General features: G+C 37.5%; 1 long non-coding RNA gene across 1 annotated transcript; it reads left to right on the plus strand.

Moving 5' to 3' along the window:
• The first annotated feature begins 1,026 nt into the window (after positions 1–1,026).
• LOC135293843 (uncharacterized) lies at positions 1,027–4,142 on the plus strand. Its single transcript, XR_010355929.1, has 3 exons — positions 1,027–1,130; positions 2,622–2,721; positions 3,040–4,142. It is a non-coding gene; the product is annotated as an uncharacterized LOC135293843 (long non-coding RNA).
• Positions 4,143–17,098: the final 12,956 nt, after the last annotated feature.

The following is a 17,098-nucleotide window of genomic DNA, read 5'->3' on the forward strand; positions in this document are numbered from 1 at the left end:
TCCAGGCAGTAGAAGGAGAGCTTTCCTTCATGTTGGAGATGGGCAGATTGACTTGGCAAACCCACAAGATCTTTTACATCACTCATGGGAAAGATTGAACCAGCCTCTGTTTCTTAAAAAGTCATTGACACATACAAATTCAGGATAATCTGACCACGGTGGCTTTTAGCGCTTTGGGGGCTCCTCCAAGTGTGTTTGTGAGGAGCAATTAATAACAGAATGACGTACAGGTTCCCACAGCCCATCTGTAGGACAGGTAGCTTTTACTGAAGGTTAGGGGCTTTCTCTTTACATTCAGCATCTCAGCGTACAGGGACTTGCATTTTTGGTTGTTGGTTGGATTTTTTTGTTTGTTTTGTTTAATCAGTTTTTTGTGAAGGTCCTAACTAGACTTCTTGTTGGAGGACTGAAAGACTCCAGTGAGCTGATGAAGGGTCAGGAGGATGTGGCTGTGACACACTTTCTAGTCTTTCTTTCACAAAATAATTAAACCATTCAACCACAAAATAAAAAGTTTGGAGTCTATTCCCTGCTCAGATAAAATTAATTGAGAGCATCATCTCACAGTGAAGAAACATCTCTTGTTTTCTGGCCCCTGGAACTTTATATTTTTCAACTGCCACAGCCTCTTCACCTTTGTATTCTATACTGCCACATCCTCATTGTATAGAATGGGAACTAGATTCTCTCTTGATGCTTAAATAGTAGCTTTAAGATGTGGATTTATCACTCCTTAGTTTCATGGAGGAGATCACCTACATCTGTTTGGTATGCTAGTGGGTGTATTCATCCTTAGAATTTTTTAAAGGAAATAATTTTCCTTTGGTCTGTGTACAAAATGTGTTTAAAGCACAGCTTCTTCATTGGGCTTGCAGGGATCTGAAGTGCTGTTGCTGCTGCTGCAAAGCCAACTTGATGGTGAAACCCTCAGATGTAGACAAAGTAGTGCCCAGCTGTAAGCACTTGTAGAGATGGCCAACTCTTAATTTTGCACCTGGGCACTTACATTTGCCTTATACTGATTTAAGAAGAATAAGCCTTTCTTCATGCTGGTCCAGATTTGTCTTCTGACTCAACTGTCTCTAGTCCAGCATGTCTTTGTCAAAGACAAGCAAATATGGAACAAATAGGTCAGTGCTTTGTTTGACTATCACAAGATCATTTTACAGTACTCCAGACTTGCCAGTGGAGCAGTAAAAAAGGAAGATTTTCTCAGCTATGTAAATTCCTTAAAAGCTTACTGGAATTGAGTATAAGATCTAATGAGAATTGTTTCAAGTATGCAGAAATAAACAGAGTTAACGTGCTTTAGAAAATTTTACTGTTTCTTTGGGAATAATCTGCATAGAAAGAAGGAATTAAAATCTGCAGAAAGCACTTATAATGCAATTGCTAGCTAGTTAAGTCAGACTAGAGGCAGTGGTGTTAAGAGATGGGTAGTCAGTGATAGTCATTTATTTTTCTCAGTTTCATGATAACTAAGGCATCTAATGGAATGGAAAAGATGCTCGGTCTTTGAGTTTTCAGATTCTGATGGGATAATGTTTTCATTTGAAACGTAACTGCAGAAACATTTATCAATAGTATAAAAAATACATGTGAAGTTGAAGAAATTATGAAGAGAATTCCTATTAACTCTTAAAAATTTTATTACAAATGAAGTTCCATCTTTGATGAAAGTTGAGGTCAAGTCCAAATTAAGAACTTGTACCTTCCAGTGTTTTTTATTCCATCTGAAAAAATTAGTTAACTGACATCAGGAGGAGTATGTGGTGATCTGGAGCATGTTCTGCCATTGGCTAAGCCATTAGCCACAAAGGAAATGTGAACTTCCAGGTGTATGTTGTACAGGTACATGAAATTCATAACTACTGTAATGTTTTTACATAAAAAAACCATTGTAAATGCAAAATATTTTTTTTTTAATTGCAGTACCCTTTCAACTTTTTCTCAAAAGAAAGAGAAGTAAAGAACCTTCCCAAAGACCTAATTTTACCAGGCTTTATCTAGGTTGTCCATTTCTTGCTAATTAAAAATCTCAGGAGTCTCATTGAGAGGTCCAGAGGCTCCAGTAAGTAAAAGAGAAACAATTGATTATTATACTGTTATAATAAGTTATTATAATATTTAAAAATAACATCAGAGCCAAGTGATGCAGACTGTCTTGCCTCCAGGCCTCTTGATTCTATCTGTCTCTACAGCAGTTTTGTCTTGGAAACAGCTAGCTAGAGCAGTCCATAAAAGACATGAAGCAATGGTTTAAAACACAAGTGGCACACATGATGAAGGGCTAAGTTGTAAGTTCTGTCCTGACAGTGTTTGTTGGCATTGCCCAGAATTTTGATCAGTGTGACATTCAGAATGGTGCCAAAATTAAAAGCACCAACTTTGTATCAAAATTTGGATTCTAGACAATGGTAGGGCCTAAACCCAGTAGAAGGTACAGTGTTAGATGATTTAGCGCCTCATTTTCAAGTATCTGGCATATTCAGTGGGATCCACATCGTCCTACCTAAGCAGCCCTTCCCAGAAGCATAACTAAAGGACTCTCAAAGGGCATGGGTCTACAGAAAGTTTCTGTTCTGCTATCCAGAATTTCAAAAATCTGGTATGTCCTACAGGACCTTTAATGAAGAAGAGTGATAGTTTTCTGCCTGATATTAGCCATGTGTTGTATTTGTAGACAGCATGAGAATTGGAAAAGGCTGTGGCCCTTACCAGGTATGTGCATATCTCAGTTTGGTCTTTGACACACTGTCTGTCCTAAGGGGTTTTGGGTGCTGAAACTCTCCTCTCTCTCACACACTCCATGTTTTGGTGCTTGCTTAAAGTCTGGATACAAGACTAATTTAAAGTTGAGCACAGGAGGTCACAACAAAAGAATATGAGAACTAAGATGTGTCTTCTTGGTGGATTAGGGCCACACAAATCAAGTCTGACACTATTTTTCTCCCTTTTCTTCCTGAGCTATTATGGTTATATGGCCAGACAAGCAATTTCTTCAGGCAACTGACTTGGCTTAAAAAATATTTTTTTCAGGTTAGCTTTTGACTGACTGTTCACAATCAGGTGCAAAGAGTCCCAAGGATGAACTTCTTTTCACTGGGACGACTGACAAAAAGAGTGTAACTACTCTGTAAGGTGCATGCAGTCTCTGGACAGAAAGATCTTTTTATTGCATTGAACTTTCTTGAAAGCTAATTTTGAGGTAACAGACCTAGGAAAATGAAAGCATCAGTTTTGACATCTGAAGGTAAATTGTTAAAATACCAATATATGGAAGACTATGCAGCTAATTAACTTTTACAGCCAATATATAGGCAATTAACTTTTTCACATTTACCATATGTTTATCCTCCTGCAGGGAGTATTTCCAGGAGGAAATCATAATGGGAAATAGCTCTGCTTTTATATGGGAATAAGATCTGTTGATGATAGCTACAAATTCTTACATAGCTCATGGTATCTTCAAGGGAAGGTGCTGTTGAAATCTAAGAAGTGAAATGTAGGAATTCAGCAATTAATTTCATGATTTCACACCGTTCATTTCCATAGGTGGTTAACTATAAATGGTCCTTTGTCTTTTCCTTAGAACAATTCAAAGCAGTCAGTATCAGCAGCACTCAGGAAAGAGCAGCACATTAGTTTAACAAGACTCTAGCTGAATTAATTGCCACACAGAGATACAGTGTGTTTCTAAGTTCTCAGATTGCTGCTCCCAGGAATAACCACATATTACTTGTCTATTATATGGTAAATGTACAGTCCCAGGTCATGGCTAAGCCTTTCTTGTTGTGATGAAGACCTGTACTCAAACTTTTTTTTAATGTTAGGACTTGTGTCCTAAAATATTCATAAATATCTGCTTTTTCTACACAATCAATTGTGGCAAATATTTCAGTTGTAGATAATTGTTGTACTACTGGCTAGTGCTCCTGCAGTCGTCCTCTCTTCACTGTGACCAAATGACTGCAGTCACCTTGCAAACATCTGAAACTATTAAATGCAGGAAAACTTTGCTGCCAGTTCATAATGCTGTCTTGAAATTATAAAACTAAAATGCATAAATTAATGCATTGACTGCATTGTCTCTGACTGCTTTTGAGCTACATTTAGCTCCCCAGGTAATTTTGCAGTCCTAGTCTCTCACCAAAAGAACTGTTAGAACTCACTGAAGTCTCCTTTTCTGCACCTGTGATCGCAAAAGAGGTTGCCCAGTGGCAACTGTAAGGGCCATGAAGGTGCCCAAGGCTTTCCCAGACGTGCAGCTGGGAGATGTGCTGGGCTCCTGTGTCCCACAGCGGGATTGTCACCTGCACGGCTGTGTCACTGCTCTGACAGGGCTTGGGACAGGGAAAAGCCCTGTTGCCATTTGCCAAGGAGCCCTTGCTCCTCTAGTGGTGATAGTGGAAGGAGAGTCGCTTGCTTGGGTGTGCAGGTGAGTCCTCAGACCAAAGCAAATGGAACAAAAGGAATGGATGATGAGGAATTAGCTACTGCTGTGGTGAATTGGTTGTTGTTTGTCACTATTCCAAATTCAACAGTCAGTCCATAATTAAATAAGACTTGCCACAAAAGGTGCAGCAGTGTTTGCACACTGGGCTGATTTTATGATATTGTTTTTCTATTTATTCCAATAAAATCTTTTATATCTTTATTTGACTAACTGCAACATTTATTCTGAGGTAGCAGTAGCAGAATATTTACTAGGAGAACAGAGAAGAAGAAAATGAATGATTATCTTAGTTATATCTGCCTTAATGTTTGATCCTAGAATTGAACTGTATTATTAAAAATATTATTCAAAATATCTGACATGGTTTCTGTCCAAGTATATGACTGTAAAAATACTAATTTTACAATTACCAGTATTTTAAAAATGTGAATGGAAATTGTCTGATTTCAACACTGTGATGTGACAATGAAAATATAATATGTAAGTTAAATAAGGCAACATTTTTAAAATGTTTGTTTAATACTAAATATTTATCAAAATAGCTGTGGGAAATACATTTCTCATGCGTCAAACTGCTGTGTTTCCTCCCTTTTCTTTTTGAAACATGTTAACTATGCTAATCTGACTAATAACTATGATAATCTGACTAATCTGCACTTTCTTTTTGTCATATTAAAACATTTGTTTCATTTTCAAGTTATTGAGCTCTTTCTGGTTTAAATGGAGATAAATATTCAAAAGAAACAGTATGTTAAAACTCTTAATTTAAAATATGACATATATTGGTTTGAAGACAGAACAACTAATTCTGAAAACAAGACCTTTTAATGTTTTTATTTAAATTAGTCTAAATTAGTAAATTATTTTGACTACTCCAAAGTGTCATTCCTTGCTGAATTAAGTATTGAGCACTAACATTGATCATATATCACCTTATTAATGTGCTATTTCAGAAAAGTTCTTTTCTATCTCCATTATTTAGAATATTGTCTAAATATTTCATTTTGGAAAAATAAATTCTCAGTACTAAAGATAGAGGAAAATATATCTTTATCACCTTGGAATTTCTCAAAGCACACTGTTGGATAAGATTTAAACCCATAATTTTCTTGATAAACTGCATAATTTGGAAACTGATCCTGAATTCAAAGAGGGAACAGTTCTCCAAATTTTGCATTACTTGACTGAAATGAGAATGCTAGCCTTGGTAGCATTATACAAAAATGTATTAAGCTCGAAGATAAACAACAGTGACTAATTGTAGCAGGCACAGGGCCTGCACGGCCTCCCTGGAGATCAGAAGCCTGAACTAGGAAATGCCAAAGTCAGCATGACTAAGGTTTTAGAAACCCCTCTCTTCCGCCTTTGGGACCCTGTTTATCTCCCTGTATATCCATAGGTCACTTTTCCCCTGACCCTTACTATTGGACAGTTTTCAATACCCCTGTAAGGTATAAAAACCCCTAACTCTGCCCGGTTCGGGAGAGGAGAGCTGTCACTGGACCCTTCGCGGAGACCCCAATAAAAGAACCCTGCGGAACCCACACAGCGCTGCTCCCTCTCTCTCTGCGTCTGCTGCGGCAGCAGTACCGACGGCCCCAGGCGAGCTAAAAGAGCTGAAATCACTAAAGAGCTGAGCTGCAAATCACTATAGCTTGCCTGGGTTGCCTGAGCCCCCCACTGGGCGATCCTGGACCTCCGTGAGCTATCCTGGCCGGCCGGCATTCCCTGCTAGGCTTCTGCCCTGAGGGGAATAGCCCAGCCATAGCTGGCGCACCAAACATAACTAATGTAACACAATTGCAAAAAATGTAATCATCATTTTTTATCAGGAAATAAAAATAGGAAAATTGTCCCAATGGCACAGGATGTACCCCTTTTTGCTCTTTTCTGTGTGGTCAAGGCAGAAATGCTTTCACCTTCACTGTAGAGTAGATAAACACCAGGTAGAGAGAGTCCAGAAGGCTGCAGTTGTAATGATCCTTCAGTGAAATGCTCCCGTAATGCAGTGCAAGCATGCTAAGGTACAATTGCGAGTGCTAGATGTGAAGAAAAACATTTTCCATCTGTTTAATACACAGACTGTGTGGGCTTTCATTTTAATTTAAGAGATTTACTTTACAATATGAAAATGTCCCAATTTAAATACTGAGGAAACTACAGAATCTGCATTTTGGAACTTTTAAAGGACAAATATTTTGTCAGGGATTAGAGGTAGAGTTAATGTAAATCAAGAACAGAACCAGAAATATTTCTAGATACTTGTAATCAAATTTATTGCCACACTATTTGTCTGTGAATATCTTTTCAAAGGTAGCACATTAATCACATTAACAAAACCAGGCATTTAAAACTGCCTTGAGACACACTGAGAATAATTTTTTGACATTTAAGTATGTGCTTACCCTTTTGTTCCATAACATTTACAATAAGCTTATGGTTTTCTCCTGAAGTTTCATATCTACAGTAACATAAAAGCAAATGCATCTGTTAATTATGCATTCATTATGTGTGTTTGTTAATTAATCTTGCAAATAAAATGGCAAGGAAACTGAAGGTCTGCAATAAAGACGTTTGCAAATTGGAATTGGAGCTATCAGAGAACAACTGTCTATATGACAATCAAAAGCGCTCTTTTTTTCAATTTTCCAAGTTGATTTTAATGGCTGTGTCAGAATAAAACCTATTCATCTATCAAAAGTGACTGTAAGAGGACTGAATTAGTCTTTTGTCATGAATTTTCTGAATGAGTATTCAGCAGTCATGGATGTTAAGGCCCAGACAGAAAATACATTACTTGAGTTCCAAGTTCAGGAGTTGACTCTTGTTCACTTGTCAAATAACTTGGTGCAATCTTGCTCTAATCCTACACACACTTTTTCATTATGGGATTAACTCTTGCAGTTCTCCGATATGGCAATTTGTTTGGCTCAAATATTCTTGATGTTTGTTGTCTCAAATAGCAATTCAAGACTTTCCACTAATAAAGCAAAATTTAAAAAAAATTATTTTTCTACTTGTGTTTTGGCAGAAAAATATTTTGAAAAATATAGGAATATAGTGCAGATAGCCAGTCTGTTTTATTTTCACTGACATAATATTCAGTCTTTCAGGACAAAGGCATCTGTTGGATAGAATGTGCAACAAGTGAAGATTCATTTTACATATTTAGCAAATATCTGCATTCTTGCTGTCAAATTGTCCTTATTGGACACTAAGCTTCGTGAAATAATTCTTCCACTTCACTTTGAGATTGTCCAGCCCTAGGTATTGAGTTGCATCAAGACCTTATTCCTGTGCTCATTTATTTAAAATTGACTACTAATGTTGAAGTACTTTAACTGCTGGCAGCCTTTTTCACTACTTTGCTTTAGGAAGAAATGCAGAAAACTGATCACTGAATATGTTTGTTAATCAAAAACTGATCACAAATGTGTTTGTTAATAATAATGAAACACATGAGGAAAATGCATCTTTGTCTTCTGTTATGGGGAAGATACGCAAAACGCAGGTACAACTTCATTTAGGAAAGCAAATGGCTAAGTTAACTTCAGAATAAAATTAAATAGAATCCACAAAGTTCATATAATCTCCAAGAGTCATAAAATGTGATAATCCACAGAGGAATCCTGATGCTGGATTTCTTTATTGATACATGTAGCTGAAGTACGTGTCTATTATGGTTTGTCTTTTTCTCATTTACACTTGGTTTGATAAAACTAAGTGATTTTAAGTCTTGTTGTATATTCTTTTTTCTTCAATCCACAACATTATAAAATTTGATGACAAAACTGCCACTCTTCTTTACATTTGTTAGTGAAATTTTTCCATTGACATGTCATGTTCTTCATATGACTTCTGCTGAAAACATTCCTCAAAACCTAATACCTTGATTTAATATTTATTACTTTCTGTTGCCTCATTCACAGAAACACAAAAGCACAGAATTTTTAGGGTTGGGAAGGACCTCTGGAGATTATCTAGACCAATCCCCCTGCCAAGGCAGGGTCACCTAGAGCAGGTTACACAGGAACGTGTCCAGGTGGGTTTTGACAATGTTCAGAGAGGGTCTCCCTTGGCAGCCTGTTCCAGTGCTCTGCCACCCTCAGTGTAAAGAAGTTCTTCCTCATTTGAGGTGAAACTTCCTGTGTTTTAGTTTATTGTTCCTCATCCTGTCACTGGGCACTATTGAAAACAGTCTGGCACCATCCTCTTGACACACACCTTTGAAGTATTCATGTGCATTGATGAGATTCCCTCCTAGTCTTCTCTTCTCTAGACTAAACAGGCCCAGATTCAGCAGTGCCTCCTTTTAAGAGAGGTGCTCCAGACCTCTCATCATCTTTGTGGCCTCTTGCTCCAGGAGTTCCTTGTATTTCTTGAGCTTTCATTCCAATGACTTTGCAGATTGGGAAGGACTAGAGAGGAGTGCTTAAAATAGGATAGAGGTGCATAACTTTTGCATTCAGATTTTTTGTTATGCTGGGGGCAATTATTGTTTTAAATCTGTGCATACAGTATTTATCAATTTAAATTAAGAACTAATGAACCTAGATGTAGTATATTTAATCCTTTCTTTCATCTTATATTTCTCTCTTTTCCATACTTCATTTTTACTTATTAGCTTGATCATTGTTTCTATTCTATGACTTTATAGCAGTTCACCACTTAGAGACCTAATAAATCAGAACTTTCTTTTTTTATATTTAATTTAATGTAACTTTAATGTGGTTATTTATAGGTATAGTATTATTAAAGTTGTGGTGCAATTAGTTCAGATAATTTTCCACCAAAGGTTTTTTTTAATGTAAAGAAGGCATGTCAGTGTTGTTTTAAAAATAGGTAATGCACAACAGGAGACAAATCTTTGGGTTTGATTTTTCTTCAGTTCTATTGTGCACAAGCTTTCCTTTATTTCTATCATTCATTTTTGAATTAGTTGTATTTCAGCAATAATTAACAGTTATAGGTAACTTGAAACAAACAGTGCTAAGAAACAGATGTTTTGAACAGTTTATGGGGCTTGCCTGAATGTATTGATGGCTAGGTATTCAGGATATCACAAAATGCAGTTCAATGTACACATATAGTTTTTATGAAAGACAAATTGTTTATATTTGAGCTAAGAATGGGTAGTCAGATAAGGAATTCAGAGAAGCAGGGAGTTTGCAGGAGCACTTAGAATGAATATTTTTGGCCAATACTGCTATTTTAAGGGCAAAAAATAAGATTCTTAATGGTAGTGAGAGATGAAAAAAATGAAATCAAGTTGTTTACTTGTTTTATTTTGCAGATGGATAAGGAAAGCATCAGCTAAGATTATACATAAGAAATCTGTAAGTAATAAAGGCAGCTGTCTATTTATTAGCTGTAACTGACATTATAACCACTTCTCTGGCAAAAGTTGTGTCAGTTATTTCCTGCCATACAATTGTATTGCTTTCTTCCTCTGCCTTTTTGTACATTTAGGCTTCATTATTCACTTTTGATCTTTTTATTGACCAAGTGACCTTCAAGGCTCATGGAACTGGCAGAGGCAGTTGGGCTGAAGTGGGAGCTGAAGATGAAATGCCGACAGGGGCAGACCTTGGAGGCACGACTGGAGCCTTAATGGGCCGGTGCCAGGGTGGACTGCGCTGGCTGCATGACAATTGCCGAGGAACCCTGCAGAATGCACAGCCTCAAAATTTTTCTTGAGGTGAACTGGGAAAGTCATTTGAAAGCAGCCTGGGAAGAGATATGGCTTAGAGTAGAAATGAAGCCTCAATCTGGTCCAGGGCGTGGATTAATGCGAGGAAGAATGCACTGCTTCAAGGCTGACCAGACTGTCCCAGGGATCAAATGCCAGTCAGGGCTGTAGTTAGGCAGCTGATGCTACATCTACAATGCTCAAGAGAGAGATTAAAGATAAGTAAAGTCTGATTTATGAATTCAGTTAGGGACATGGTTATTTATAATACAACATTCTTGTTTGATGTTCCTGTCTACATTTAATTTTATTTCTGATAGTGATATCTCTTGTTGCTGTTATTCTTCCAAGCCCTGCTCATTTTTCCTTTCCTAGTCATATATAAAATATTTTTGCGAGGTTCTGCTTAGACATAAATATTTTCATTTGGTCCATGTCCATTTTACTTAAAGGAACAGCTACAGAAATGTTCTACAGAGGTAACACTGAAGTGCTGTTGTCTTCTAAAAACTTTTTTTTATATCATAACAGGAGGTAGTTTAAATAATGCATATTTAAAATATAGTTAGCTTAGCGCAAAATCACATATTTTTAACAGTTTAGATTTGTTGGGAAAATCAAAACTTCTCTGGGTAGCTAATAGATGCCGATGCCAGTTAAGGATTATTTCAGAGAGAATATCCTTTCAAAATATGATCTGAAGATGGTTTGCATCTTGATTGAGGGATTAAGAGGAAGGTGCCATGTATTAGAAATTTTCACATGCAGTAGTGTTGCAGAAAAAAAGAGACTGCATTTATGGGAGAAGAAAACAAAGCTATAGAGATCAGTATAAAAGATTTGGCTGACTTGTCTAAATAAATTATTAAAAAAATATAAAAACAGTGGGCTATTTAAAGTACTGAAGCTATATACGTTATAGAATGCTTACCACTGAAGACCCCTTAAGGTACTGAGAGGCAGCAATGAGGTTTCTCCCTCCTTTCCTTCTGGCTGAACAACCATAACTCTCTCAATCTGTTTTCATAAGAGAGGTGCTTCATCCCTCTCATCACCTTCATGGCCCTTTCCTGGACCAGCAATAACGAGTCCACATCTTTCTTTTGCTGATGATCCCAGACTTGTACACAGTACAGTGTCACAAGAGCAATGTAGGGGAAAAATCCCCTTGCTCAACCTCATGCCCACACTTCTTTTGATGCAGCCCAGGTTGTGATTTGCCTTCCAGGCTGTGAGCACACACTGTCAGCTCATGTTCAGCTTTTCATCCATGACAGCCACCAAAACCGTCTCCACAGGGCTGCTCTCAATCACTTATTCCCCCAATCTGTACCCATATCTGGGACCATTCCAACCCAGATCTTGTACTTAGACACACCAAACTTCATGAGATTCTTGTGGGCTCACATCTCAAGTTTCTCCCTCTAGACAGCATCCTGTCCTTCTGTTGTGTCCTTAAAGACAGCTTCATAAGGTGAGAAGTTTTAACAGTGTTAGAGAGCACTGCTCTTACCACAATATCCCCTGGTTTAGTGAAATATGTGCAGCATATTTTCACTGTCTTTTTGATTTTCTTTCACTTTGTCATATGGTTTGATTATTTTTCCCAGATAAACATCTTCTTTCCATCAATATAGGTTAAAATAATGTTCATGTTTTTAAATCTGGGTAAGCTTTTGTAACTCTCTGGCTGTGATGTTTCAGTGCTGTGCATTAACCTGAAAGTTAGGTGTCACGGGAAAGTTCAGATACATGAAAAAAGTTCCTACAGTGTAGAAAGTTAATGAGACAAGGCTAAGCTAGCTAGAGTTACTTCAGCTAAGAGCCTCTATTCAAGCAGCTACCACAAATCAGGTGAGATGAGTGAAACTGTTGCACCACAACTTGTTCATTTACATCAGCCCTTTACTGTGCCTTGAAATCTACTGTTTTGATATAGTAAGCATCATAGGTTGTAAATGCATAATTAATACACTGTTTCCCTGCTATGTTTTACTGTTTAATTTTCTCTGCCTAAACTGCATTACACTACTGTATTTAAAAAAGAAAACACTTATTCATGGTTGTTATGTTGATTCCATTTGATGTTCTTAACTGATGCATATTATTTTGTTCAGTGTTAGATTACTAATGTGTATGTTTAGTGATACATAGTAGTGATATTGAATATTAATAATGAGTCAGCCTAAAAGCAGTTTATTTAGTACTCTTTACATTTTATACAACCCACCTTTTCAATTCATACTTTCTTTAGGACACAGCCTGGTAAAGTTTCACACACAAGCTTTATGTAACTAGTCACTTGTGGTAGATGGCATTATTCCTTAACTCCAAGCTTGCCACCTGAAAAAAGGTTAGATCTTTGGGATGTGCCTTCTTCACACTGCTCTGATGCTATTTACTTAGTGTCACTTGTGTATTTTGTGTTCCCAGGCTGTGTTACATTTCATGTGAACTTGCTTTGAGCTTTCCAGTTTTATCCTAAGCAGCAGAGGCTGAAAAGCAATTTAGGCTCTTCCACTTCCATCACTGAACTGCAACATAGCACAAGCAAGATAATTTTCCTTAAGTACAGCATGATTAATTTATTTTAAATGTCCTGGACATGGGTAGTGTAGAAAGGGAAGACTGGACTTCCCTATAGGGTATGGTCCCACAGAGTTTACATACAGTCTACGCATACAGTCTGCACTACCCACACCTCCATTTCTACCAGGAGTGTCTGAATTAGTGTAGGGCTGTGATGCAGCTCACCCGTGGTGTCTTAGTGAGATACTAAAGGTGTTGTTTGCATGCCTTGGGGAAGGGATTAGAGCTTCAGGTGTGTTTGAGACTGCATGGTGTCCTTGGACTGTGTTGAAAGATTTAAGAGGGGAGGAAAGCAACCCTAGTGTAGATTTATCCTTATGTATTTGGGAATTGACTACATCCCTCCTCCAATTCAGGTTTAATCGTGGAAAAAAGCTGGCTGGTATAGTTGAATAGTGAGCTAGTGGGGTGTTTTTGGTTATGTGAGAGAGTGCTTGAGTTTGCTCCCCAGCTTCTTGTGCTTTCCAACACAGACAACATGTAGCTCCTCTTTAGGACTGAGGAAAAATAGGTGGCCTGAATCATGTTAATAACCTACTACTTATTTGTAAAAAGGTCTGAACTTTACCTTTTAGGCAAATAAAGTGATTCCCTGGTAGTTTGACATGCAGTTTCACACTGTTACAAGGATTATTACATTTCATCCCTCTGAGGGCCTAAGTGAGACACAATGCTGCTGCCATGAACCAAAAAATAACAGATCCCAAGCAAGACTTGCCACAGTTTGTTTATAATTTGGCAAAACTCTCCAATGTTTGGGTAAATAGGCTTCAAGGAGCTCAAGATCCTATTCTCCTGCCACAGCTGGTAATGAAAGCAGAAAACCTCTCTCTTCCTCTTTCTCCTTCTGTTTCTCCTTCTTCTTTTTCTCTGTGAGGTTTCTGGAAGATATTGACAACTGTTAGTTTGTCAAACCCTGGGAGATTTTCTCCAAACTGCCACACCTGCAAAGAAGCTGGAGGAAGCTGTTCTGTCTAGCTTCAATGAGAATAGCTTATCATTAAAATTAGAGTGGCATTGTCCTTGTCTACTAAATACAGAACTGACAGCCTGTGGTGTATTACACTGTGTGCTGCTGCCTGCTCCTGTAAAACAGATGGTTTTTAAACACCAAATGAACAAACAGCCTTTCAAAGGCAGATTCCCTTCACAAAGCAATGTTTGTTGCCCTCATTAGCTTCTCTGATATCACTTCACTGAGATACATATATATATAACATATTTAAGTTGGAGTAAAAAAATTATTTCAAAATTTTAGTTATGAACCATAGGTTATACCAGTAAATTCAGCAGACTCTAGGAACTCTCAGGAGAGGCTGAGGTCGGCTGTATAGCACAGCATTAGGAAGGATGAATCATTCCTATCCTCCCATTTATCAAGGCTGATACCCATGACAGGCTGAAGGAGAACCAACAGTTGTGGGAGAATATTTAGCCTCTGAATTAAACTAGCATTTTGAATGTTTGCCATCAGTGCCTAAGTTTTCACAAAACTTCCTGTCCCCCACTCTTTCTTTTGTCAATACTAATAAAACATCAGCCTAGGTCTGTAGCACCAGTCCAGGTTGTTTGCAGCATTATAAATTTGCTTTCAGTTTGAGAATTTTTTATCTACTCTCAGAATTACATGTTAGGTACGTTTGTAAACCTTAGACTTCATAGATGAGGAAGACTTGAGCTCAAATACTGTAATGAAAGGAATTTTGGTTGGTCCTATCCAGCGCAAATAAGACCAAGTGGTCAAATTCTAAAATGCAGTTACACTTGCTCATGGCAGGACATAGGATTATGGATACTCCTGTTTGTGGAATGCTGCCTGGAACATCTGTAAGCATTCAAATACTTTGCAATATCATTAAAACTGTGGAGTCATGGTATGCATGAACCTTTAAAAAACCCACAGAGCAGGAAAAAATATTTCAGATCTGAATTTCTAAATCTTGTTATAATACAGGCGGGTTTGACTATTATGTGGTTGCAGGTGAATCAGGCAAGAGGGAAATAATTAACAGTTCCTTGGTTTCTTATGACCTCAGCTTCCCTGATGCTGATTAGGGAAGTTTCTTCTAGGGTAGCAGGCCAGGAGTTTTCAGATGAAAAAAATATTATTCACAAACATGGCATAATACTATGTAACCAGTCACACAGTAACATGCCCTCAAAGGAGAATATATTAAGTATTCATTTACAAGATCTTTTAACAGTTGTGTATGATAAATGCCATTTTGATTTGGTCTGGTATACTGTTCTGTCTTGAGACAATAATTCCTTGCAGTTTAATTTTATTAACGTAGCAAGTTGGAAAATGGTGTTCTGGATCCACATAGTGAATTATTCATTGCATTTCAAATATTAAGTTGCCATCAAATGCTTTCTGATCTGCATTATATAAAGTCATGCTGAATCTCTAATGTCTGGACTGCCTGTGTAATGAAGAACCTCTCAGACAGTGTTCAATCAAAATACACTTGAGAGAAAGCAGACACAGTATTTTGATAAGCATCACTAGTACCCTATAGTGTTATTTTATTTGGATTTTTTGTTTCCTAACAGGAAGAATCCAGAGATCACCACATCTCTTCTTCTTAGAACTACCTGCTGAAGCACAAGAGTTTTTATTTTAAAGCTATTACAAAGAATCAGTTTCTGGGGCTGCTGTTACTGGTAAAGCTGTTAAAATAACTATATCAACATCTCTAATTTTAGCCAACAAAAAACATACCCTCACTATTCTTTGTAAGAAGTGTGATAATGTGTTCAAAAAGCAAAATATATCTGTAACCTGCCCTTAGATTGTAGTCAGGAAGAGGTGCACTTCACCACTTTTTGTGTTCTCTGAGAATGTAAAAATGAAAAACAACCCAAAACCCAGAACTCATATGACTAAAATCACGACTTTAAGAGTTTAAAATATATGGAAATTAAGAAGAAAGTTAACTAAAATGTTTAGGGAGTCCAAGTCAGAAGGGAATGTTTGTTATTTTTAGACATTGACTAAATTTATTCTTTGTTGTTTTAGCAGATATGCTGGCTTGCTTTTTTTGTTGTTGTTATTTTAATGGCTGAATCTACTGATCTCTGTTTTAGTGCTCCACATCCACAAGTACTGAAAGACAAAAATTTGCATCATTCAGGTACACCAGATTTTTTTGTTTTGCTTCTCTGTCCTTGGGAGACAAATTGCTCTCAGAGTAAATCTGTGCTTCATGCTCTGCATTCAGCTGTTTCCATGGCCAGTTTTACGTCCTTAAGCATTCAGAAACACGCACGTGTCCCCGCGGCACGCTGTAATTCTCAGTGTTAGTAGCTTTAAAGCTGTGGTTCGGTGTTAAGTCACTAGGTGGCATGTGGCAATGAAGGAGAAGGAAGTTAATACTGGGAAGTTCTGGTGAGTGCAGCTGGCACCGGGCTCCTTGGAACAAACACGCCAGAGTTAATGTATTGCCATCTGCCTCTATCTTATTCACTTGTTGGACAACAGATCACAGTTGTCTATTGCTCAACATGCTTTTACTCATAAATGATACCAAAATCTGTTCAAATATTTCCTTTTGATAACTTCATGAAAAACCATTCTGTGTGCCTGTTTGTTGCAGAGAGTCTTTTCCTCCTCTCCCATCCACTGCCTAATAAAAGCAGACACAGACTACATCTTCTTAACAACATAACTGAAGTATATTAAAAAAAGAGATACATTAGGGAGATACTGTGTGAGAGGGAGAAGGAGTAGAAGGAGATATCAGTATTCTAGATCATATATAGCCATATTATTCCGTGAAACTTCAAATAAAAGATTATTATTCCAAGCATTAAGCCTTCAAAAGAAAAGTTTCTTTCCCATCTGTACATTTGATTGAAGGCAAATGGATCTGCCAGTTATCAGAGTTCTCTGTCACAGAAATCAGTGTAAAGGTGATAGTTCTGCAGATGGAGGCATGGGTAAGATACATCTCCCTATAGAAATAAGCAATAGAAGCAGCAGACAGGTGTAAAAAATTGTATCTATTCTATCTGTCAGCCTTTAGAAGTTTCTACCCATGTTGTAGAATGACCTTGATTGTACAAATATCAGAGACAAAAGGTGTATTTTTGTAACGTTGCCTTAGTTCACTTTAAAGTGTCAGAGGCTGTGGCGATCTATGCCAAAATATGTGGGGAAGCTGCGGACTAAAATTTTTGGTCTTGTATGCCATCTCCTGCCTTAAGAAAAACAACCTTCTTATTTCTAAATTTTAAGCAGTATCAGTTTGCAGGTAGCCTGTGGAAGCCAGTTGTTTAACAACGATGCCATCCGATCCTGTGAGATGTGCTCCCTTCACCGTCTACCTCTGAACACTGTCTATAGAAAGCCTTAAAGACATGAG

Source organism: Passer domesticus, chromosome 2 (assembly GCF_036417665.1).
Source record: "Passer domesticus isolate bPasDom1 chromosome 2, bPasDom1.hap1, whole genome shotgun sequence".
Taxonomy (NCBI): domain Eukaryota; kingdom Metazoa; phylum Chordata; class Aves; order Passeriformes; family Passeridae; genus Passer; species Passer domesticus.